This window comes from Scomber japonicus, chromosome 23 (assembly GCF_027409825.1).
Source record: "Scomber japonicus isolate fScoJap1 chromosome 23, fScoJap1.pri, whole genome shotgun sequence".
NCBI lineage: Eukaryota > Metazoa > Chordata > Actinopteri > Scombriformes > Scombridae > Scomber > Scomber japonicus.
Window position 1 is genome coordinate 2,981,037 of NC_070600.1, and position 26,978 is coordinate 3,008,014.

At 37.6% G+C, this 26,978-nt stretch overlaps 1 protein-coding gene across 1 annotated transcript in view; it reads right to left on the reverse strand.

Annotated features, from left to right (window-relative positions):
* The window catches only part of mgst1.1 (microsomal glutathione S-transferase 1.1), a 229,974-nt gene that overhangs the window by 102,598 nt on the left and 100,398 nt on the right, over window positions 1-26,978 (reverse strand). The gene's annotated exons all lie outside the window — the stretch shown is intronic.

Below are 26,978 nucleotides of genomic sequence, written 5' to 3' on the forward strand. Positions count from 1 at the left end.
AAAACAGATAATTGGCGAATATAAAAGTACAAGTGCTCCTTGTGCCAATTTATAATAACGCAGGCCTATATGACTGTCCCAATTTATAAATCCATGCTGTTCCACATATCAAACCATTTTTTCTTAAGTGGAACCGTTTTTGACTGAAATATTATTAATTTTTATTTTATTTTTTAATTTTTTTTACAAAGCATGTTTTTGCCATATTATGGAGTAAGACTAGTCTATATCATAAACACAATCTGGTGACAGTTGGAAACAGTGCTTATAGAATGTTCATATCCTCAACACTAAATTACTCTAAATATGTTGTGATTGACCTTTGACTGGATTTCATTGCAAATATTTCCTGTTGGAAGATTGCCCCACAGTCTTAATCTTTACCTCATTGCATTAGGCGTACCACATTTGGTGTGGTGCTGTATCTCTACCAAAACAAACTATGTCACCCCATAGATATAGCTAAATATTGCAAAATCTTAACAAAAATTTTGTAGCAAGTTGTATTAACTACGAGGCTGCTTTGGTGATTGCTGGTCTTGGACTAATATTTTAATCACTATTTTGACATTAGGGGTAACACCAGGGCCCTGTACCATGAAGCAAGTTCAACTCAGTCTGGCTCTCTTTAGGTTACCTAGTTTCACTGAGCCTAACATTGGGGATCCTGCATAACGAAACTAGTTATCAAATAGCTAAGTCAATTCATATATACATAAATTGTTTACATTGAATATGACTGCTTCGTTGCAATAACCAGAATTTCCAGAAGGTATCTGATATCACTGTTTCATCTTGTTTCATAGTAAGTACTTCATTCATGGTTCTGATGATGACATTGCTTGTAATGAACAACTCTGCCCCTCTCACATGAATATACTTGTATGTAGTTGATCTAGTTAATAACCAGCTTTGTGATACCTTTTATCCAGGATGACCAACGTTAGGCTCAATGAAACCACATAAGACAGCAAGGCTAAGTTGAACATGCATAGTGGTACGGCCTGTACCACTATGCATGTTCAACTTAGTCTAGCTGAGACTCAATTTAAGCTCTGCCTGAGAAGGCCTTGTCCCTACCAGAACAGGTCCTACCCCCCTGCACTGGAAACACAGCCCCTACATTTATCAAATAATTAATTATTAAGTTGAATTAAATTAATTAGATTCTCATTTCAAGGATTTACATTAAAGTACATTAAAATGATTTAAATTACATGATTAAATTGAAATATTATGCCAATTATGCTAATTATGACTGGATCATGCTTACAGGTGGTGTTTTTTCTGTGGAAGTTTGGTCTGAGTTTATGTACTGCGTGGTAGTTCTGGGGATGTGGTCAGGGTGAAGTGTATGTACAATGTGCAGGACTTTGACAGAAAAGCAGTTTTTGTATCTTGAATTCCCTTTGTGGTGACAAAAGCACTTTGAGTAAGTTTTATGAAAGATTGTGGTTTTGGTTAAATGTTGAAAGTAAAGTAGTATGCAAAAGTCATTTCTAGGAGCCAGGGTTAAGGGTTGTAACCTTCAAAATTGTCATTGGCCCAATTTTGACTTTATTATGTCATACAAAACCTATACTGTTTTGTAATAAATAAAACATAAAATAAATAAATAAATAAAATAAAAAATGCCCCGTCCTTAAATGCTTTGTGCTGCACAAGCACAACATGTTTCAATTGGAGTCATTCGTTTAAGAATTGTGGCTTTGGCCAAAACTACAGACTATCACACACATACATTTTCTATTCCACACCTAAAAGCAATTTTCAATTATTTTGTGTTGTATGCATAAGCAATGGATTACATTATCTGTTTGCATAAAAGTAACCAGATAATAATAAGAAGGTACTTTAGATTGTTTGTCTAACTAAAAGCTGTGCTCTTTCTCTGTGGCAGAAGCCAAAGTCATCACTGTTAAGGAAGCTTTTCAGTTTCATCAATAATTATATTCAGTTGTTGTTTGATCATCATCTTATTATTTCCAAAGACCAATAGGGAGAGGAGAGGCATCATGTTCAAGTTATAGGGCTACTATGTGCAGACAGGCTCTCTCCAGGCAGTTAGCAATCCTGCAAGACCTGACCCTAGCACACTTTTACATGTTTGAGTAACTGTTGCATACCAGAGTTATGCAGTGGCACATATAGGATCTGTGCCTGGGAGAGCCTAGGCCTGAGCCAGCATGGTTGCCATGGAGCTGCTGCATAATATTATGGAGACATATGTTAAGGAAGGCTTTGTATGTAGACTTTGAGAGTCAGGCCACTACATTCATTTTCAGCTTTGCCTGGTGACTGTGCTGTGTAGAGGGGGTGTGACACTCATGTGACACACATGTTTGTGTGTGGTCCAACCCCAGAAACAAGTCAGTACAAAAATATTCAATAAAATGTAACTATTTATGAATGCAGTTTTCAAAACAATCTAGTTAAAGTTAGTGTAGTCTAGCTAAAACTGAAAAATGTATGAAAGATTCATGTCATTGTTCCTTTCACTTTAGTTTTCCACTTGACCACATTACCTGCTTTGATCTTTTGGAGATAAAGAAACACAGTTCTATGACGGAATAAATCAAATAATAACTTAACAATTGTTCCTTCTTTTGCAATAACATAAACAAGAGGCTGTGGGTGAATAAATGATGTTCCTGAGCTTCCACTAGATGTCAGTCCAGCGCTATGGCAAATACAGCACCTTTTAATGATGTTTGAACACCATTCAAGGAGACAGAAAAATCACATTTTTGTCTTTACACATTCATGTCATGCAGCCAAGCTTTGTTCACATCCTCAAAACCATATTTAAAATGCCTGTGGAAATCTAAACATTTCCAAATATACCAAACGCCAAGCTGAATTTTGGGGAAATGTGTTTCCATTGTATGAGGATGAGGGTATTTCCAGTTATAAAAATCTGGGTTTTGATATTTCACCTAGCGTATCCATCAACAAAGTACATATACACTTTTTGTAGTATGGGATACTGTCACATACTATCACTGTAAGTCAAAATTAAATTAACTTAATTAACAAAATTGAAGTGAATTAAAATAAGTGAATTTGTATGTTTTCAATGCAAAATACCTTCTTCTAACAATTTTCTAGAACTAACCCTAACCGTAACCTAACCCAGAACTAACCCTACTCCTGGTATGAGCTTTATTCTGTTGGGTTTCAGGATACTGAAAAATGGAAAAAAAAATAATCACAATTCTTTGTTATTTTATCAAACGTTTGCATGGTTCAAAAGTTGCATGTTTGTTTTGGAGTGATCATCCCATGCAGCAGCTAGGCATACTCTTCTCAGTATGCCTAGTTCTGACTATGCAGCATTCTCAAACTCTTGTGTCTTTTGGGTTTTGTCATGAGATTCATGAGGTGGAATTCCCCACAAACCAGCTTCAGTATGTTGCTGCAGTTTTTTTTGCCAACAAATATCTTTCTCTGCCATCTATACATCTTGGTCTTCTGGGTGCATAGCAATCTCATTTGTCTTTAATCCACAGAGGATGTGTTTTTTCCCTTCAGGTCTTGTTGACTCATCTTGCTTGCTTGTTCAGATGCCACAGAATTTGCAGATCATCTCTGAATAGGCATGTATGTCTTTGATTCTTGCAGAAATATGAATGGTGCGCAATTACGCCACTTAGGAGTAGTTTTCAGCGGCAAGTGGAGAGGGAGGCTTCTTGCTTCATTAAACTGAGGTCATGTTAAAAGCTGAGGAGGAGGAGGAGGAGGAGGAGGAGGAGGAGGAGGAGGAATGGAGAGACCACTGTAAAAAGTGAAGCAGGGGGCAAACTGGAGCCCAAATGAATTGCAGATGTCAAAAGAGGAGAGAAAGATGACAGGGAATTGTTCCTCGATGACTGGACTTGGTGGTGGTGATGGGGCATTGAGTCACTAAGGAAAGGAAGTGACTGGGTGTGAGTCAGTGGGTGCCTGACACTGAGTTGCTTGTCATTTGTGTGTCATGCCCAGAGTCCACTCACTGCTTCAAGACTGAAGACAGCCACATTATGTAAAAATTGGCCAGAATTTTTGTTTAACGCATTCTCAAATTAACTAAAATGATGAACAGAATGTGAAGAAATAACAGTTTTGAAGTAATCCCATAGACCTACACTATTGGTCAAAAGTTTTAGAACTTTGAAGTGTTTATATTACTCATTTGCCTAAAAATGCCAATAAAGAGATTTGCAAAAAAAAAAAAAGTTTTAGAACTACCCACCTTCTAATTTTTTATTGAAATTCAAGCAGTTCAAGTCCACAAATAGCTTCAAATGGTACAAAGGTAAGTGGTGAACTGCCAGAGGTAAAAAAAAAAAGAAAAGAAAAAGAAAAGGTAAGGTTACCCAGAACTGAAAATTATACAAAAACACTTAAAAATGTAGGTCTTTCCTACAGAGAAATTGTGAAGAAAGTCAAGGTGTCAGTGAGTACAGTTTCACTCAGAAACTGGGGGAAACTCTGAAAGGAAGAGGTCTGGCAGACCCAAAGCCACAACAGAGTCAGAAGACAACTTTTTGAGAGTCAATAGCTTGCGTGATAGGCAGCTCACATGACAACAGCTTCAAGCACAGGTTCATAGTGGTCGTAGTAAGCAAGTCTCAGTTTCAACTGTGAAGAGAAGCACATATAAGTCATTTTTACCCACACCAAACACAACTCAAACACCAAGCATATTAATTATCAAATATCAAAATCCGAATAGCGTCAGAAAGTCAACCCACTCTCCACATTTCCATTGCTACCTCTCTGATACTTCATGGTACACAAACAACAATAGCATATGCATATGAAAGCTAAGACCCTGGCGAGTTCAACAGTACCACTATTATTGTCCTACAACAAAAACTCAGTGAACCAGAAGCCAAAGAATACAAAGGTAAACAACCACTTATTTACATCAACTAATAGATATTCTGTCTTACCTTTGAAGTTTTGTGATGAAAAGTTGTACTTGAGAGCAAAAAACGCTGGTTTTAGTAAGTCCAACACGGCCGTGTTTGTTTACAACCAATTAAACGTTAACCTAACTTCATTTTTTGTGGGGGAGGGGTTTCTGTCGGACGAATGCAACGAACTTCGTTTCGTGTACGATCCATTTGCTTCCTTATAGTTAGCCAATCATGTGTCTGGCACAAATTTCGATACTTCCCCTAAAATCTATTGGCTCTAACGGTTAAAACAAGGTGCAGCACACATATTCTGAATGCCTTCGGCAGAATTCAAATGAGCCATTTTAATCTAGATTAATTCCAAGATTACAGTTAGATTAATCTAGATTAATTCCACGATTACAGTGAGATTAATCTAGATCTAAAAAAATAATCTATGCCCACCACTAATTCTGTTCATCTCGCCTCAGTAGGTGAAAGGATGGTTCCTCAGTGTGTGACATTAACTGTTAAATATGGAGGAGTAAGCATGATGGTCTGGGGCTGTTTTTCTGGATCCAGGGTCGGCTATCACAGCATTCTGCAGCGATGCCATGCAGTACCCTCTGGTATGCATGTAGTTGGTCAGGGGTTCCCCTCACACTGACCAATACCTGCTTTTTGACTCACACCATCAGAACCTTGCAACACAGGGCTGATAAAATACCTACCACCACTCAAGCCCAAATAAAAGAGCATAAACATTTAAGGGGATCTCTGGAAACTTGTGGCTATCCCAGCTGGACTTTTAAAAGAAGGACATGCTCCAAAAAGAACAAAAACTCAGAGATAACAGAAGCGAAGGAAAAACGCAAAAACATAGTCATCCCGTATATATCTGGAGTATCCGAGAAACTCAGGAGAATTTTTAACAGACACCAAATCCCTGTCTGTTTCAAACTCAGCAATACCCTCAGACAAAAACTGGTGCATCCAAAAGACAGGCTACCTCACTCCCAAAAAAGCAACTTGGTATACGCTGTCCAATGCAGCGAAGACTGCAAAGACCTTTATATTGGGGAAACTAAGCAACCATTAAACAAAAGAATGGCCCAGCACAGAAGGGCAACCTCCTCAGGCCCAGTTTCAGCTGTCTATTTACATCTAAAGGAGAAGGCTCACTCCTTTGAAGACAGTAATGTCAGAATTTTGGACAGAGAAGACAGGTGGTTTAAAAGAGGAGTTAAAGAAGCCATCTATGTGAAAGTCGAAAAACCATCCCTAAACAGGGGAGGCGGTTTGAGACACCATCTATCACCTATTTACAATGCTGCAGTTTCAACCATTCCCAGGAAACTTAAGAACAAAAGATGCCCGAAACCTACAACAAGTGACTCTAACGAACAGAACGACTGTCGTTTACAGGCAAACGCACATCATGCCTAACGACTGTAATCTGCCAGTAGCCCCATCCACTCCTAACGACTGTCGTTCACGGGGGATGACTCACAGGCCAAAACAATGGTCAGGTGAAACTCACGGTCACTTCCGCAGGGATAAATACCTGGGTCTACGTCCACTGTGTGTCAGACTAGTGAGGACTAGTCAGACCGAAACTGATGAAGCCGCTTGGATAAGAGGCGAAACGTCTTCATAGACAAATCTGAGTCCAGTTGCCTTAGAATCATTGTTGCTTAGAAATAACTGTGACCCGGACAAATGAGAATATACATAGAAGTATAAAACAGTTCAAATAAATACAGCTGATGAAGTCAGTTGAAAGCTCTGAAAACCTGTTAGGAACTGATACTATTTTTGAACAAAATAGCTGATAGATTTTCAAATATCATTTGTGCAGCTCAAACTCAATTGCATTGACCTCCATTGTCTTTGGATGGTTCTGGAGAAAACCTATGCCTCTTTCTATTTTTCTATATTTAACTGAATTTAAAATTAAAAAAACATAAAGAGAAAATGATTGATTGATTCTCTGATATTCATTAATTCATTAGAGTCTAACTGAAATTACTTGTCCTCTGTTTTCCTTTGGGAAAGAAGCAGAAAACAAAGGACAGAAATTTAGTTTCTAGTTTTGCATAAAATAAATAATAATACAATAAACTAAAATAAACTAAAATAAGTTTCACAGCTGCTGTAATGACTTAATGATAACTTTAATGTAAATCTTTCAAATATGATGTGAAAATGATTACTAATTTGGATTGGTCCATGAAATGCCTGCTGAATAATTGCATGTGTGGACTGCTGACAAGACAGACATGTAATCTTAACCTCATCCTGTTGATCCTGGGCTTCCTCTAAGATGACAACAATATCCTCGAGTGGCTATGACGTGGAGTTCCTCAGGGGTCAGTTTTTGGACCCCTTCTGTACAGTCTATATATGCTGCCCTTGGTTCAAATTCTGCAGAACTCTAATGTAGACTATCACAGTTATGCAGATGACACACAGATATACCTAGCACTGTCCCCAGATGACTACAGTCCAATACAGTCATTGTGTCACTGTTTAGAGCAAGTAACTAATTGGATGAACCAAAATGTCCTTCAATTAAATCAGGACAAAACTGAGGTCATTGTTTTTTGGCAATAAAGAGAAGAGGATTGCTGTCAGTAAACATCTGGAGTCACTCTCTCTAAAAACTAGGGACCAAGTCCGAAACCTTGGTGTGCTGATAGACTCAGATCTGACCTTCAGCAGTCATATCAAATCAATCACCAAAACAGCTTCTATCAGCTTAAGAAGATATCCAGAGTGAAGGGATTTATGTCTCAAACAGACCAAGAGAAGTTGATTCATGCTTTCATCTCAAGTAGACTCAACTACCTTAACGGTCTTCTGACTGGACTCCCACAAAAAAGCATTAAACAGCTGCAGCTCATTCAGAACGCTGCAGCTCGAGTTTTAACCAGAACAAAGAGATCAGAGCACATTACTCCAGTTCTAAAGTCTTTACACTGGCTCCCAGTCAGCTATAGAATAGATTTTAAAGTTCTGCTACTGGTCTACAAATCACTGAATGGTTTAGGTCCAGAATACATAAATGACATGTTAGTAGAGTATAAACCCAGTAGAGCTCTGAGATCTACTGACTCAGGTCAGATAGTTGAGCCCAGAGTTCAAACTAAACATGGTGAAGCAGCTTTTACACAACTGGAACAAACTACCAGCAGAACTGAAATCAGCCCCAACTGTGAACATTTTTAAATCCAGGTTAGAAACACTTCTCTTCTCCTGTGTTTATGATTGAGCTCTCACTTTACATTTTAATCCTTTATTTGCACTCTATGTCCTTTTAATGATTTTAAAGCAAATCATTATTTTATGCTGCAACCTTATATTTAATGCTCTATTATAGTGTTTTATTTCTCTATCTTTCTATTTTTCTGTACTTTGTTTTTATTATGGGGGGGGGGTAATTGTATGTTTTAATGTTTCTCAAATTGCATGTTTTTCTGTTTTATGTAAAGCACATTGAGTTGCCATTGTGTATGAAATGCGCTATATAAATAAAACTGCCTTGCCTTGCCTTGCCTATCCTACCACACTGGAATGAGAAAGCCTTTCAGGACCAACAGCTTCTTGCACCAACAGAACATATCGAAAAGACACTAAAGTTCAGAAGATTTCAGATCACACCATAGCCAGAAGAGGAAAACACTGGAAAGGACAAAGGGACAAATACTGAAACTATTATAGTGCCAACCTTTTTTTACGAACTGCAAAGTAAATTATGAATTAACTGAAACATTTCAACAACATCAAAAGTCTCGTAACTTGTTCCTTAGAGGCTTTAATGTTGCAAATACAGGTCCACTAAGATTCCTAATATTGACACCAGAGTTGATCTGAATCCAAGTCCAAATCCAATCCACAGCCATGGAAAGCCCTAAGGGGAAAACATGTTAGCGCTTAAAACGGCTAAACCTTATCACACAGTACTCACATTTTTCAATACAGTTTGAGGTTGTAATTCTTGCAATTTTATCATTGGCAGCTTGTATGGTAACATATGAAACTGAGTAGGTGGGAGAGAGCAAGGGCTATTGTTAGTGTCAAACTTTAGAATGCAAGTACATGGTTGCAGTATCGATACAGACCCGGTTTGCACTGTAGTTTATTTTGACTCAATTCCACACACACACACACACACACACACACACACACACACACACACACACACAATACTGCTGCCAAAATAATTCACTAGAGCACCATAATTGGATTAATCTGCCAGTCCAGCTGTTTTAGGATATCACCAAATAGGAACCAACAGAATAACAATTCATCAAACTATAATGAATATTTCTTGTGAAAATTAACCAAGATACTGCATGAAATCTTGTCTTAAAAAAATATTGCAATAATATATTCTTGCAAACAGATCAAGAGGTGTTGATCAGATCCATAGCTTTATAAAACAGAAATTTGATTCATTGAATGATAGTGTTTATCTGTAACTGTACTATTATTGACTGTCCTTTAAAGGACCTTTATTGGCAGAACTGGAGTTGACCTCTATGCATTTTATTATATTACATTCATTGACACTTATAATAGAGCTTTCTTCACAAGTGATGATGAAAGATTTAAACTTTCATAAATTAACAAAAATAATTAAAGCTGGAGCAATCTGTCCCAAAATGAATTTAAACCTCTGATGACCCATTACCTCTCGTGGCATGTAAATGAGTTTTACAGAACAGAGGCTGGGACAGTGATTGGCTGCTGTGCATTGTGAGTGAGACCTGGCTTTGTAGCCCTCACAGTGCTACAAAAAGACAGCTACACCAAGGGGGAAGGTTGAGTCCTCTGACACAATGCAAACAACAACCAGGCAAGAGCCTATCATAATAATGTAATTATACTGCATTACACTAGAGTACATGACTAACCTTTAAACAAAGTCAGAGACTTCCTTTTACTGTGTGACTGCATATGACTAACACTGCAAGCGCAGCTTCTGCGGGCTCAGCAGTGGGATTTAAGAGACCATGTGATTTTGTTCCAGACAACAAACATTTACAGCTGTCTTAAACCTTAAGTGGCAGCTAACATAATGACCGAGCAAAAGCCACAAAAAGTTATAGTTAATTCTGTGTTTCCAGGAAAACACATTTTTCATCAGTGTAGATGACTACTGTGTTTTGTTGACAGTTATCAATACACAGTAAAATCCTGGCAACAAAACGGTATTCATCTGAACCGTAAAAAGCCCAGAAATAAAAATCCCACACACAGATGTTATGTATGCCATACTTTTTATTGTGCTGAATAAAACGTAGTGAATATCTATAAAGACTTTGTTTAGCAAGCAAGCAAGTTTGTAGTGTAATCCAAGACAGTAATACTATGTGGATACAGAAAGCAACAAAAGTTAGATACTGCAGAGGACCTTAGTAATGATGCAGAAAGAGCAAGGCAGAGGGAGAGCTGGAAAATCCCTCCACAGCTTACTACAGAACATTGTATAAGGTAAGAAAACTCCTTTTCAGAGGTTACATGTATAAAATCTGTCCCTCCACAAAAATAGACTGTGTATAAAAGTATATATATATATATATATATATATATATATATATATATATATATATATATATATATATATATATATATACATATATATATATATATATAAATAATCAAAAGATGTTCTCATGTTCTCAGACACCTGAAATTAAACAGTATTTAAGTTTGAAAACGAGGTAAAAAAGTAGGCCTTTGTGGAGGTAGTAATGTGTTTTCGATTGTACTAGAACATCATGAAGAGAAAAGATCAACTTCATTAAGACTCCCAGAGCTGAAAGCTTATCAACAGTGGCTTCTACAGTTGTTCGGACAGCGAGGTAACATCACCTCCAGAGAACATGAGCTGGTGTCTTATACTCTACTGAAGTCAAGTGCACATCTCTGAAGGAAATGACAAACTCCAAAAGCTCAAAACTTCTATAGATAAAGATCACGTTGATATGTCTACACGTGCTCTTTATGGCTGATGGATGGTGTGGAGTTCAATGATTCTTTAAATGATAAAGCCTGTCTGTTTCAAAGCCATGTGTTCAAAGCTACTGATCAGACTGCCTCAGTGCACACAGTTTATACAGTACAGCAGCCTGTGATTCTCTCTGTTTGGATTGGTTGGATTATTAGATAAAGCATAACCCGCACAGTGTCTCGATATCTTTTACTAATTTATCATACTGGTGGAAATGTAGCATCCCCAGATTATTTTCTGTTTTTCAAACAGTATTGTAGACCTTGATGACAAAAAATGCCATTGCAAACTATGACTACTAATAGTGGGTTATGTGTTTCTCTAATAGTGATTACTGTTAAACATTTAGGGATATACACTTGTCTGATGTCTGCAAGACAAGATATATTTATCTTCCAGTAAATAGATTGGTCTGAAGTGTGTTTAGCGTAGTTTTAGCCTAGTACTGGACTGGAAGCAGAGGACATTGTAAGTCTTACTTTGTGAGTGGATAAATTGATAAGTGATAGGAGCTATTTCAGATACCTTGGTTCTGGAGGTAAAAATCCCATTTATGTTTACCATAAACAATGTCATGTGACTCATAAGTATATAGTACATATATAGTACATAGTATATATAGCAGTACATAGAGTGAATCTAGTAACTACGGTGACATGGTTTGTATACAGCTTCAGCTGCATCCACTGTTTTCCTGTATACTTCTGCACACTAGCATTACAGGCTATTATCAAATGCAGTATGTTTTCCAATTTCAGATATTGGTCATTAGTCACTTAGCCTCATACATGTGCCCAGAAAAACAATTGCACATGAAATAGCAGAAATAACTTAAAAGAAGAGTTTGATCAGTTGTTTAACATATGTGTATGTTGCTACCTCGTTAGCATCTAAAGCTAACATCTGTACAGTTTTAACTCTGGCTGTCTGGGATGAAACAAACAGTACTTTTAAATAAAGCTTTGTGTTCACATGTTATACTATGGGAGTACCGTTATAGTCCAAAACACTGTGAAGATTGCTGGTTAGTAAGAGTTTATCACAAACTCTGTTAAACTGGTGTTTCTGACTAAAGCAGGCTGATAGAATCAACGTAGCTCCTCTGAGGCTCTACCTCTGGCCCAGTTCAAAATAGCAAATTACCTTTAAAAGTTTGCCATGGTGACAGGTGAAAAATGGTATATCTATCTATCTATCTATCTATCTATCTATCTATCTATCTATCTATCTATCTATCTATCTATCTATCTATCTATCTATCTCTAAGTAAAAAGCAATTCCATATATATCTGGTTCAACCATATGACAAGAAAAGAAAATCACATTTGTGTAAGTACACAAAACAGCTAATCAAGTATATCAATATCTACTAATAAAAACAAGAAAACATATTCATGAATATAATATACAAAATCCAAACATATCTGTTTTAAAACCTGAAAGTCACTTTGAAGGTGAAAATCCAAATGTACTGAGAATAGAAGCTTGAATGATCTGACACAATACTTTAAGTAAGGAGCTTCTGCAGTCCTCATATAGATTACATCATGTGTCAATGTAACTCATACTTAAAGTAAACTGGCAAAATTATTCCTTTTCAGGACTGGAGGTAGGTATTTGTCAAATGATAAGTCCATTTTTATCAGTCTGTTTGAGGTATTGTACATATATAGGTAGTACATAACTCAGGAAAATCAACTCTAAATATTCAAAGCCAAAAAAACATTTTTGTAGTTATATCATGTAGTGTCATACAAAGACATGATCCTGTTTAAATCACTGTGTAAATCAATATAAAATAAATTCAAGTTAACAGTTTGTCAAATAGAAGTCCCAGTTTGTAGATTATGAAAAATATGTTTCATTACAAAGTTTAGATACAAACTAACATTACGGTACATTAGAAAAACAGTACTTAATACATTAGCTGCTTTTGTGTCTAAGTATAAAAACAGACCACTGAATCTAGGCTTTTTCCAGGAATCTCTAAAGAAGCAAATGTCAGGTATGTCAGTACCAAGTACATGAATGCTAATGGAGACAAACTGTATAGACTGCAACGTAACAATAACTTAATTTGAGACATTTGATTTTACTCATATTCATATATTATATTTTGTTAAAATCATTTGGGGATATGCCCCTGCTTAACAAGAGCATCATCAATGTTACATGCAAGTATTGTATTGAAATTAGACCATTCACATCAGAAAAATAATATTCGAAGCATGGCCTTAAAATGGACATATGGACATGTGGATGGATTGGACAGGTTTCAGAGTTTGTCTCCAATTAAAGGAAATGTCAGAGGTCTTTATAGCAACCTACGTCTTTTCATAGTTTTGATCTTTACAACAGAGTCTGGCTTCATGAGACAAGTGATCAAGTTGTACAACAACTCCTCAGTTTAAACATTGAATCTATTAAACACAAACTAATTTTCATTTTTCAACTTTTTACAGGGTAGAGAATTACTGTCCATGCTCCAATATCACTATAATATACTGTATGGAATTTTTATTAAATGTTGTTCAGATAATGTGGTTAAAGGTGAAATCCACAAGTTTTTAAAGTTCAACTATTGTAAAGTTATGTTGTCTGCATGGACAAGTTTTGGTTGATGTTCAAACTCTGTATATGTACATTATTATTATAAAGACAATGAAGAATATGTAGCTCTCCATTCAAATAATAGCCCTTATTTTCAAATAACATTGTGCTAACCACCTAGCTTTATCGGCCAATCAATAACATTACATATACATTACATATGAGATTACTAAACAGAAGTTTTAAAAAATGGATGTAGGCCTTGAACATTATGTGGAGGGCAAAAGTAAGTTGCTGGCTGAGGGTATTTTCATTGAGTTACACATATCTTTAACAATATGTGACAACATCAGAAGCACATCTCCAAATGCTCTGCCACCATTGCTGCAGTTTGAAAATTGTTTAATTTTACCTTTCATTCCCACAGAGGGCAAAACATGTGGAATGCTACAAATTCAGCTTTAATCAAAGTAAAACAGCTTGTTTGGCCACATGAATGATGGCCACAACTGGAAAAAAATAAGGCCACTGTGGTAAAATGCTGAATTTCCCTTTAATGTTGATGCACATGGTTCTGTCATATCTGACTTTTGCTTCTTTATGGATTGCTGTGGGTTTACCTGACTGGATCAAACAAAACAGTTGCAGATAAAATGCTGTTACCCATGACAAAACAACTGGCATGACCTCGCTTTAATGTACAATATTAAGTTACACATTAACAAATATCTGAATGCACACTGCCTGCCTGTACATTGGTTTGTGTGTACTAAGCAACAGCGTGCACTTCATGAGCTGGTTGTGCTGAGTCAGAGGTAGTTTGAAATTATGAGAAGATATTGCATATCAGTGACCAGTAAGATCTGGCATACCATCAGTTTTCCTTAAATGCAAGGTTCCCTGGAGTTACAGTGCGAGATGAGTCACACAGTGTCACGCTGCTACTTAATACAGGTATCAAGTGTGTCTTGAGGTAACGTGTGTGGTTTGCTCTTGTGGTTTTTGTTCTTGAGGTTTTTTACAAGACCAAGTGTGTAGATTACTTTGCATCAATAATGGAGTTAAGTTTTTAAAGCTCTGTCGCACAGACAACAAAATGAATGAAGCTATGTATTCAAGCTTGTTAATGAGAATTTGAGGAAGTGGTATACAGTAGTCTGATGCAATGTTTGACAGTTTTGTTGTGGTGTAATGTTATGATGTATAGAGGTTCTGTTATTTTCTAGACCAATAAAACAGGTGTGTTCTTCCACCAATAACAGGGAGACAAAGCTGATGTTATAACATAACTGAAACCATCTAGAGTCAGGACATAAGACCTTAGCTGTATTATTATTATTATTATTATTATTATTATTATTATTATTATTAAAGCTTTAAACACATGCATGAGAAAATACTTGACAATACTATTTACTCATTTTACTTCATGCTCTGAAGGTGAACAAAATAAAAGAACTGTAAAAGCAGCATGGATAAAACATTAATATTAGGTCACATCTGTGATGTGCAAAAGATTGAAATGATATCAATAATTTGGTGTTAATCTGCTTAACAGTACTAGTGTTATTTCAATGTGCCAAATCATATTTCATCAGCATTTCATTACTTGTGCTACTATGAACATATATTTTACAGTTTACAGTTAGTTATTTTATACTGAGCATCTTTGGCATCAAAATGTATTTTATTATTTTATTGATCTTATTTTCAAGCTGCAGTTATGTTGTGAACTTTAATTAGGCTGCCACTTCAAACTGTTTCTTTCCTCAGAGCATACAGATTTCAGCCACAGTTTTTGAGTTGTGATTCTCCAAATTTGAATGGATTCAAATCAATACTGAAATCAATTTCAGTAAGCAGATCTTACACTGAATTGGATAAAATTTTATCAAACCCCAACCTAATGTCAAAGAGTGGTCAATTTCGACATTCATTGATGATAAAAGGGAAGTATTAATGAAACACATTGCCCTGTTAGGTCTGAAGTACACCTTTTTACTTCAAACTCATTCAGTAATCGCTTAAATCAGCTTGCTCCTGCATCCTGTGCAAACCTAAAGTGAAATGTTAAAAAAAAGAGATGCGTTGCTATTTCTTTAAAAAAACAACAACTGCCCCACTAGAAATAAAATTAGAGCCCTGTTAAACTGTTTGTCCATTTCTCTTCAGAAATATTGCCCGATGATTTGACACTGTGGTAGAGATATTGGTATTATACTTATTATGAAGCATAGAATGCTGCTTGCATTAATCCTATTTTTACTCGTACACCTCACACCTCAGGTTTAGAATATTTTATCCTTTATAATGAACATTATTCCATTAAGGTAATTGTGTGAAATGTGCCCCTAGTTTAGGTTTGATTATAGATTTAAGCAACTAATCCTCATCTAACATTTAATTAAGGGCAAACTTGTATATTGGCCATGGCTACATGAGATACATTTGCACCAAAAATTAAAACCTGAACTTATTTTACATAATGTCATGAAACTATATCACATTGCATTAGGTGATTATTATGAGAGGAAGGAGATACTTGAAGATGCCCTTTGTGCAAATATAAAAGATGATGTATTGGGACAGCTAACTCTGAGCTAGTGCTAACAACTTCATCAATCTCCTTTTCCAAAATGGCTTAAAGCCAAAATGCTGGATAAATCACTGCCCTGAGGAACAATATCAGCATCTCCCTGTCTTTGATGGTCTCACACCAGCTTGGTTAAGGGGTGGGAGAGTGGGTTTGTTTTACAGTCAATACTGAAATATTGGAACAGCAGACATGTGTTGTACATTTCTGTATGACAAAACCAGACTTTTTCAGGAGGATCAGTGGTTGGATGTATGACAGAGTGAGCATGTATTTGTTTGTGTTTGTAAGAAAGAGATAGAGTATCTGCCTGTCTGATGCAAACCCGGCTAATGCTAATGAAGATAATGATGCTCTGTAGACCCTGAGCCATAGATTTGATACATGTGGGGTGTGGCCACACTTAGTCATTGTGTCTGTCTGTGTTCAGCAAATTCGCATTGAGGAGTGTCAGATCATTGTACAGGGCTGACAACTGGTCTGTCTGTTGATGACAGACAAAATGCCTGGAGCTTACTTTCTACTGAACACATTTTTTAAAATCTGTTTAGCCAATGGAGGCTCAAAGCAGCGCATGTTTCTTTCCCATGTAGCTGCATTCTAAATGGATCAAAGGAATTCAAACATACAAATATTCAATATTTCTGCCTATTCAGTGACAGATCTATGTGGCCGCACCCAAAGACAAACTGAAAGAAAAATTGGACATGGAAATTCTCCAAATGAAATGAAACCAAAAATTATGTGGAAAAAGTCAAAAATAAGTGGTCAAGGCAGTCGTTTCCCTTTGAAAGACCTGACAGCTGAATGAGGTAGAGGTTTCACGGTGCAGAAGCTTAATCTTCCTCTGGGGACTCTCCAGCCTCTCCTTCTTCCTCCTCTTCTTCCTGTAATGAAAAATAGTATGGTTTATGTAATTTAAACTATTTCAGTTCTGTTAAAGAATCCCTATTTCATACCACACTGACTCACAGTCAGTGATAGACGAGGATGACCACAACCAGAGCTGTTCACAGGATTAATGAGCAAGCTACCTGAGCAGATAAATTCAACATTGTCCCAGAGGGAATGGTAATATGCATGATGGGACAGGGCCATGTCTGATGCAGAAACATCCATTAGCTCAGTTCTAAATCACTAATTAAGTGAAGCCCACTTATCAGTCATACTTCTCATACATATGTCTCGAGTATAATTTGTATTTTACCACTACCCCCCACCCTTCACCCCGCCATCTACAAAAAAGTTAAGTCTAAATGCAAAGAAAAACTATATATCAAATAAGTATTAATAATAAGTAGGAATAAGTTAGAGTAGCCCTGGGCCATACTACTACAGAGTACTATAAGGAGATGGGCTTGAAACAGAAAATTAAACATAATGAAGTAACGTGTTAGTTCATGCAGGACATGGAAGTCATACGCCCCAACTGTAATCAGCTGACTGATCGACACTGATGACACTGATCGAATCAGCACACCTTATCAGTCACACACCAATCACAGCCATTCTCACCACTAGGCGGTCCCTTTAAATATGACTCCCATCTACACTGTTCCAGCTTAACCATTGCTCACACTGCTGCTGGCAAAGCTTGCCTCCACCACCTCAGCCTCCACCTTCTGGTTCAGGGTCCCATCGTGGCTCTAGGGTCAATCTACAATTCATGTCTTCTTTCAGCCAACTCCAAGGGGGTCTTGCATTGTGCTACCTGTTTTTAGCTCAGCATGCTGTTGGCTAATCCAGAGCGCATCTTAGAGTGGAGCCTTCAACACCAAGTAAAACTATATTACCATTTGTTGTAATAAATGGTTTAATCTATGACGAGAGTGTTCCTGACTGAATAGATGTTACTCAAAATCTGTACAAGTATAAAAGAACATCTCCAAATGATCCCTGTGTACAGTGTACTGTAAAGTATTCACACCCTTCACTGTCCCCACATTGTGTTATGTTACAGCCTTATTCCAGAATGGATTAAATTAATTATTTTCTCATCAATCTACACACAATACCCCATATAATGACAAAGTCAAAAAGGTTTTTTAGAAATTCTTGCAAATTTATGAAAAATAGAAAACTGAAAAAAATGTCTGCAGCATTGAAGGTCCTGAAGAGCACAGTGGTCTCCATCATTCGTGAATGGAAGAAGTTTTGAACCAGCAGGACTCTTCCTAGAGCTGGCCTCCCATCCAAACTGACCAATCAGGGGAGAAAGGCCTTGGTCAAGGAGGTGACCAAGAACCCGATGGTAACTCTGACAGAGCACCAGTTTTCCTCTGTGGACATGGGAGAACCTTCCAGAAGGACAACCATCTCTGCAACACTCCACCAATCAGGCCTTCATGGTAGAGTGGCCAGATGGAAGCCTCTACTCAGTAAAAGGCAGGACAGCCCGCTAAGAGTTTGCCAGAAGGCACCTAAAGGACTCCCAGACCATCAGAAACAAGATTCTCTGGTCTGATGAAACCAAGATTGAACCCTGAATGTCAAGCGTCTGGAGGAAACCAGGCACCTCTCATCACGTGGCTAATACCATCCCTACAGTGAAGCATGGTGGTGGTGCATCATGCTGTGGGATGCTCAGGACCTCAGACTGGGGTGAAGGTTTACCTTCCAACAGGACAACAACCCTAAGCACACAGCCAAGACAACGAAGGAGTGGCTTCAGGACAAGTCTTTGAATGTCCTTGAGTGGCCAAGCCAGAGCCCAGACTTGAATCCGATTGAACATCTCTGGAAAGACCTGAAAATAGCTGTGCAGCAACGCTCCCCATCTAACCTGACAGAGCCTGAGAGGATCCGCAGAGAAGAATGGGAGATACCCCAAATACAGGTGTGCCAAGCTTGTAGCTTCATACCCAAAAGGACTTGAGGCTGTAATTACTGCCAAGGGTGCCTCAACATAGTACAGAGTAAAGGGTGTGAATACTTACATATTATAATATATAATTCACACTGTAACCATGGATGTGCTGACAGCTTTTACCCTAATTAAGCTTAGGCTCCACTCAGCATCAGCATCTAGACTCTGAGGGATCCTTTTCATTCTCCTGTCGCCATGTGGACCTACACTTTATGAAGATGCTTCACATCGATAGATTCAACTTGCCAAAATCTTTCTTTGTTTGTAAACTCAATAAATATTGGGATTCACTTCCAATTCATTGTTTTCAAATTACTTAACCATTAAAAACTTTGAGATGATTTATTAAGTATATTTACTTAATATGATTTGTTTACACAAGAATTCATAATGTAACTAAAAATAGGGTCCCTAAAAACAGCTCCCTAAATTTCATAATTTCACAACAAGTGTAACTTGATATTTTTTTACTGTGAAAAACTACCATAAGGAAATAAAAAACATGTTCCTCCTCCCTCGATGAAATGGATTTAATTTTCCACATGGCTTCATTTTATATGCGGAGGATAACTGACATTTATAACCTTCTTTCTTTCCCAGGCTGTGGTGGTGCACCCATTCAGCGGCCGAAGCCTGTCTGCATTCTGCAGCTCCAGCTCCATTCATTAGTGCTCAAAGACTTTTCAGCCTTGAAGGGCCCACTAAATGCTACCATGTGTGACAAGGGCCATATGAGAAGACGAGAGAAAAAAGGTGGTGGTAGTGGTGGTGGGGGGGGGGGGGGGGGGCTTTTACAATAAAGTAAAACCTTTCTGATCTGATACACCTATCTGCAGGACTGCATCCTTCCAAAACAATTATCAATTACTGTTACAAAAAGATTAATATTAGAGTTGTAGAGTTGTGGGACGTGATGATCCCGTTCATAGCGTTTACATTTTGTCATTTGATGTAAATGACCTCCTCAATCATTCTTTGCTGTCCACTGAGTCTTGGTCGATGACTTTGACCCTTCCTGATTACTGTAACATATGATGTCATACACCACACAAATTTTCTTCTCAGCAGTTGTCCTGTCTATAGAATGTACTGAGAGAGTTTGAGGTATTGAAAGGTTAGACTTAGGGTTGGTGTTATGGGCTGACTGTAACTTTTCTGTTTAGATATTCTGAGAGTTTAGCCATTGAAGGCCCACTAGGAGACCCTCTGGGACACTTCTGGAGGTCCCTGTTGATTTGGCTGTTAATGACTGACTGAGTCTGTCCTAGTCTAAGTCAGGGTGTGATTCTATTCATCCATTCCTTGTAATTGTTGGACAGATACCACCTTCCCCTGGAAATGGTTTAAAGTCATTAACCAGAAGTCAGACAGAGATCAAGGAGACCAAAGACAGTCTTTGAACAGAGACAGGTTAAGTCTTAGTTAGGAGGAAGAATTCTTGACCCATGACACAATCTCTACTGTATACTCAAATAAATACTCGGAAATTAAGAGAGTGATTGTTGAGCTTTTTGAAAACCATGGACGTAGCTGTGTCAAGATGACATTACTATATTTATTTGTTTCAAATTTAATAAGAGGATAAATCTCTTGAGATTAAGCATTTCCCTGACCCCCCCGACACCCCCTACCTCAGGGGGGTCTTCAAGCACAAAATTTGAAAGATTAAACGAAAAAACAAAACAAAACATAATAATAATGGTAATGGATTAAACAATCAAACAACACAAAACAATCAATATAGTAACAGGATTAGGGGGTTAGGGTTAGGACATAAACATAAGGACTCTCCCACATCCCTAAACCACGCCATGTCAAAATACTGAGGCTATTTATAAACACAAAAAAAGAAGTAGAAGCAAGTAGATTTTAAGTGAGTAATTCAAAAATGAATAAGGAAAGAAGTTATCAATCGTAATCAATCGGAGTGAGTTAGGAAAATTATTATGGTGCTTTAAACTTAAAAGCGTGTCTTCCAATTTCCTTAAATATTTGGCTGTTGAGTGTGTCTAAGTGAGTATGATGATTTAAATCAAATTAAATGCTGTTTTAAGTATAAAGGATAGTATATATTCTAGTTGTGAATTTGCAGTAAATTCAATCAATCAATCAATCAATCAATCAATCAATCAATCAGTCTTTATTTGTATAGCGCCAAATCACAACAAAAGTCATCTTAAGGCACTTTACACATAGAGCAGGTCTAAACCGTACTGGTCAGGTTTCATTTTAAAGAGACCCAACATTCCCACATGAGCAAGCACTTGGCGACAGTGACAAGGAAAAACTTTTAACAGGAAGAAACCTCAGGCAGAACCAGACTCAATGTGAGAGAACATCAGCCTCGACCGGTTGGGGTAGAGAGGATACAAAGGAAGGAGAGGAGACAGAACATTGAAAATCACTGAAGAAGACAACAGAAACAAGTATACTAAGAAGTATCATCATCCTACAATCAATAGCTTAGTGTTTATATTTATTCAGTATTTATGAGAACTATTGTCCCACAATGAAAGGGACATATTTTAGGAAATCTTAAACTGACTTTAGATTTTATTGTTGTCTGTCATGCTCACCCATTATTGCCCATTATTTCCAATTAGGTAGGGCTAAACTAGAGCTGTACCTGAATCAGATTTTCCCACGCCAACTTTAGTCTGAAGCTTCAGATATTCTTACAACCTTGTGGTTTTCTATATTAATTTTTCAGTTGTAAATCCTTATTCATGTCCTCCACCCACATACACTACACTCCAGCAGCCACCCCAGTCTACATGTCAAGTCTCATGTTTTACTTGTTAGACTTGAGTTTTAGTGCAATTCCTGCTATTTAACATTAAAAAATGTTAGATAGTAGGAAATGATGTTAAAAAATAACATTTGCACACAGTCAGTGAAAGTGTTCAGGTCTATGAACCTTGGGCTACGTTCAAACAAATCAATTCCGATTTATTGCTATAATCCATTTTTTTTTGTTTGGCTGTTCATATTACACTTTTTAAATGTGGCCTGTGTGCGGACTGCGATGTGAACAGCTCACATTCCTGAAGTGACCCGCATGCTCAGTTGATCATTAATGACGTCACGCACAGAACAGTGTTTACAGAAGCGAATATGGCAACAGCAACAGCAAGTAGTCTCATTTATGGTCTAATGTTAAAAACAGTGTGTTGCGGGTGATGTTAAAAAGGAGGAAGAGGAGAAAGAAAATGAATATTTTAATGATGTCTTTATGCGGGGCATTAGCTGTGTGTTGCTCCAGAATAACATCAAAGTTGCATTAAATGCCACCTGACTGTTCAGATTGCGGTTGCATTCAAAAAAAATCTGATATGTATCCGATTCAGTAGCACATTTGAAAGTGGCCTGAATCGGATTTGGAAATGTCAGATTCAATGTGACTTGTGCTGTTCACATTGTCAGAAACAAACCAGAGTCACATTAGAGCGAACAAATCAGATTCAGGTCACTTTTAACTGCAGTGTGAATGTAGCCAAAGTGTCATTAGATGTTAGCAGTATTAGCATTGGAGTAGCAAACAGTGAGAGTGAAGAAAAAGGGTGTGAATCATGTTGTTGCGTCCTTTTTTCCGTCATTCCATCCCATAACCTACATGATAGTAGAACTGAAATGCCTTATTCTTTTGTTTGCTAACTGCCACTTACCAAACTGAAGAGGAAGAACTTTTTAAAAAATCATTTGAAAAGAAATCTTTCTACATTTAATAACTGTCTTATAAGTAGCATAGTATATACAAGACAACTCTTAAGTATCAAGTTGGTGTCTCGGACTAGATTCCCCAAGAATCTGAGCATTAATGAGGAGAGATATTCAGACACTTACATTAAAAAAGTGTGTGTGTGAGGACGGGGGGGGGGGGGGCCAAAAGTAGCCAAAACTTCAATGGGAGCCTGTGGCTATGTGCATGTGTACTGTTGTAGCTTCTGGTTGGGTAACACATCCACTCTATCCTTTTGGAATGAAAGGGGTTTGAGGTTTTACAAAAACTGGTGGTGGTGGGGCTGAAATAATGCAGGCTATCGAAGTGGGAGAGCTAACTGACATTTTTATGGCTTGCATCTCCCAGGGTCTCACAGCACCTCCCAACTACCTCAACCCTGTTCCCACACAGCCACAAATCAGAGCCGAGTTATGCATTAACACCAAAAAGTGGCCCACACCAGCGAACAGAGGGAGGCTGGTGGATTCCTGGAGTGTGAGGGCATGCTGGAGGTGGGGGTCCTGTGTCATGTTTCACTCACTTATTACCATTCTGCTTTCATTCTCCCTCTGATGTAGGAGCAACACAAAACAACACCTAATTATCTGCTACATGTGAAAATACTTGTTTTCTTTTATTTTTTACTTTGGAAATACTCACTGACAGAACCAGAAAATAACTCACCCCTCTCACCTATTTTCTAGAAGAAAAAAACAATGGTATTTTCACACAAGATTTTAGCCACCGTCCAAAACTGGCCCAACATGTCATAAGCCTCAGAGATGCTTGACAAGAACCACAAACTGATGAGAAAACCAGTATGTGAACACATTAGATATCCAAAGAATGAGACCTGCAAATGAAAAAGAAGTGCAACTTATGTTTACCTGACATTAACCTCTAGTGCATTATAACTTATCTGTCAGGAGCAAAGTGAGAAGTAGCAACTTGTCAACTTTGCAACTTTGACATTTTCCTGTTTCCCATTGTTAGTTGTTCCTTAACAATGGAGTTCATCCCAACAATGATCTTTACCTAAACCTAAGTCGTTTTTGTGTCTGAATGTAAGTAAACCTCAGCCTTTGCCCATATGACAATTTTTTTTTCTGCCGATAGCTGTATGTGTTGTTTTGAAGGGAAGTAACAAACAATGCATTTTGCTGTTCAATTTGGAGGACTTGTATCATAATACAGACTTGATCAGATTGAACAAAATGATTGATGATTAAACATGTTCTTCCTTCTACACAATTTGTAGAATACACCCTAACACAGTGCACATTCCTTGTAAAGGGGCTAATTTTTTTGTTTTCCAATGTAGATAACATTTAATAATTTCCTGTGGCTGTGGTTAGTAGGTAGTGCAGGTTGTCCACTAATAGCATTGTTGACAGTAGGATCACCAGCTCCATATGTTGAAGCTAGGGTAAGATTCTTAAACAAAATTACTCCTGATGGTGATGGTGGCACCTTGCATGATAGCTCACTGCCATTGTGTGTGAATAGTTGAAATAACTGAATTAAAGGCAAAATGTAAAATTTGGATGTTCAATATAAATGCAGTTTGTTCATTTATTTATTTACCATTTTATTGCCGATTTGTTTGGTGAAATCTGTGGGTAGAGCACCACCGATAGTCATTGATCTAAAATGCAAAAACTGTTTCTGGCAATGTAAAAACGTGCATGCACAACTTGCGTATGTAGGTTAACTTTATTGAACACTATCAATGTGGAATAAATTGGACAAGCTTTTGCTCTGGTAAAGAGTGGGAATATTTAGTCCAGTCCCACGAATGCCTGGCTAAAAATGTACAATATAGGTTGGAGTGAGCTGGGAACATCAGGGATCTCTGCAAGAAGGACCACAGCCAGATCCATTTTTTTGTACAGACTCACAACCTTCAAAATGTCTGCAATATGTTGCTGGAGATGTTTTCCCAGTCTGTGGTAATGAGTCCCATCTTTTATGTTGCTTTGTGTTGGAGACACAGTCTGAAAGCAGAGGCTGTTATGTACTTAATATACTTAAAAGGCTGATCAGGAAGTCCAGCTTGGTGATTGAAGGAATTGAGCTGCAGTCCCTGAGGTGGTGGCAGAAAGTAGGATGTCTGCCAAGCTGTTGAACATTCTGTACAATATTTCTCAAAGATCTCAGTAATCAAGAAATTTGCTGAATAGGCATGATTTATTTTTTATATGTAATACTCTGTATAAACTTTACAACCTGCTCAATGAACACTATGTGCTCATACCGTTTATGTATTTAATCTGTTCAGTCCATCTGTCTGTCTGTCTGTCTATCTGTCTACAGAATTAGGTGCAATGTGATTGTGATGTTGTCCTGCAAGTGTTTGTTGCATTAGAGTGTTTGTACATGCATGATCCTTTGGGTTCCATACCTGAGCAGGCTTTTTCTGGATGACTTGCTGTGGCTGCAAGAGAGCAGAGGGCAGAGTTTAGTGTTACTCCACCACAGTTCAAATCATTAACAAGAACAAGAACTTCTAGTATCTTAGCTTCTATTTAACAAAATGTCACATGGTGGATAGACAGCGCTCTATATGATTCACAAGGATTTTAAGCCTGATGGTTCATTATTCATTTGGAAATGAAAGCAAGAATCAGAATCAGCTTCACTGGCAAAGTATGTTTATGTATTCAAGAACTTTGAATGTGTGCTTAGAGCAACAATCTTCAAAGATGCACATGAACAACACGTTGAACAAACATATTTATATATCACTATTATGTACAAATGGGTGAAAAGAAGATATAACAAAAAAGATACATAAACATAGAAACAACAAGTGGACAACAAAGAATGTCTATACACTGATGAAACTGTTTTTATAAACTGTAAATGTAATGGTTATAAGAATAACATTCTAAATGCATGTGATGAAAAAATGTGAGTTAAAAGACACTTAAAAAGTGACAATCTGTGTCTAAAATGTTTTATTCTTAATTCATATAACATTTTGGTAAACGCACTTTTAAGTTATATCTTGTTATGTTTCCTTGGTTCCTGTTTCTCATGAGTTTTAAGTACAAGATTGTTTAAAATACTGATCTGCTTATTAGTGCCTCGTTCAGTCTGTGGGGGAGCGTGTGGCTTCCACTCATCCATTGTAAGAGTGGACTTGACTGAAGTCATATCGTGTCTGTGTTTGAGAGAACATTAAAAGGCCCCACCTCAGCGCTAATACCCACACCCTGCTAGAAAGATGGAGTTGACAGAGTTGGAGAAACTACAGCTTGGAGTAATAAGAAACTTGTGTCTGCTGCCCAGAGAAGGTTTGGAACTGTGTGAATATCTACTCATTGCTGGAGCAGAGTTTGAACATGTCATTAGCAAGGTTTGAATAGCTCTTATCACACTTATTTTGAACTACATACAGAGAGAAGAGTTAGAAGAGCTTGATGATAAAGGTATGGCTGACTTGCTCCATCTGCAAGACAAAATCTCTGAGCTCCAGGCAGTATGTGAAGCTGGCACAATTAAACAAGTAGATGAACAATCGAAAAAGCAAGGTGAAGAGGAGGAAAGGATATTGAAGAAAATTGAGGTTTTCCAGTTTCCGTTGGTAAGAAACAGAAACAGAATGAGAACGACAAACAGGAGAAAAGAGGAATTAAAAGCACTGTCTCAACTAGGCTGTCATCACAGAGCATAGCCCACAATCCTGCATCTCACCCATGGCACAAGGACTCCAAGACGGCTGGCCAAATTGGTGAGCCTGGGCAGGAAGACTTTTTCAAGCCTAGCACGTCAAATCGAACATGGCTTAAGCAAGGGGTTCCCAGAACTTGAGATTGTAGATGCAGTGATAAGAGCGATATCTTCAGGCATGCAACTTCGCAGCTATTTAAAGGGAAAGGCAAACTTGACACTACCCACATTAAGACTCTGCTGTCATTATCAGGAGAAAAGTGCAACAGATCTCTAAAAGCAGTTGACATCAGAGGTGCAGGGCATCAAAGAAACCTGAGACAAAAGATCTTGTTTGCTTTGCGGGAATCTGAGTCAGGTCTCCAATATTCAAATTCAAATGAAAAATTACTTTATTTATTTATCCGCAAGGGGAAATTCAATTAGTCTGTTAGCTCTTCTGTAAATTATTGAAGAATTAGACAGCCTGATGGCTGTAAGAACGAAGGATCCTTTAAATCTCTCTGTCTTGCAATGGAGAGAGAGAAGCTATTTGTCCAGTTGCCTTACATCTTTGTGTTTGATACAAAGATACACGCCACAATAGCAGTGTCATCTGAGTACTTCTGGATGTGGCAGGACTCAGAGTTATATTTGAAGTCCACTGTGTACAGTGTACAGTATGAACAGGAATGGAGCCA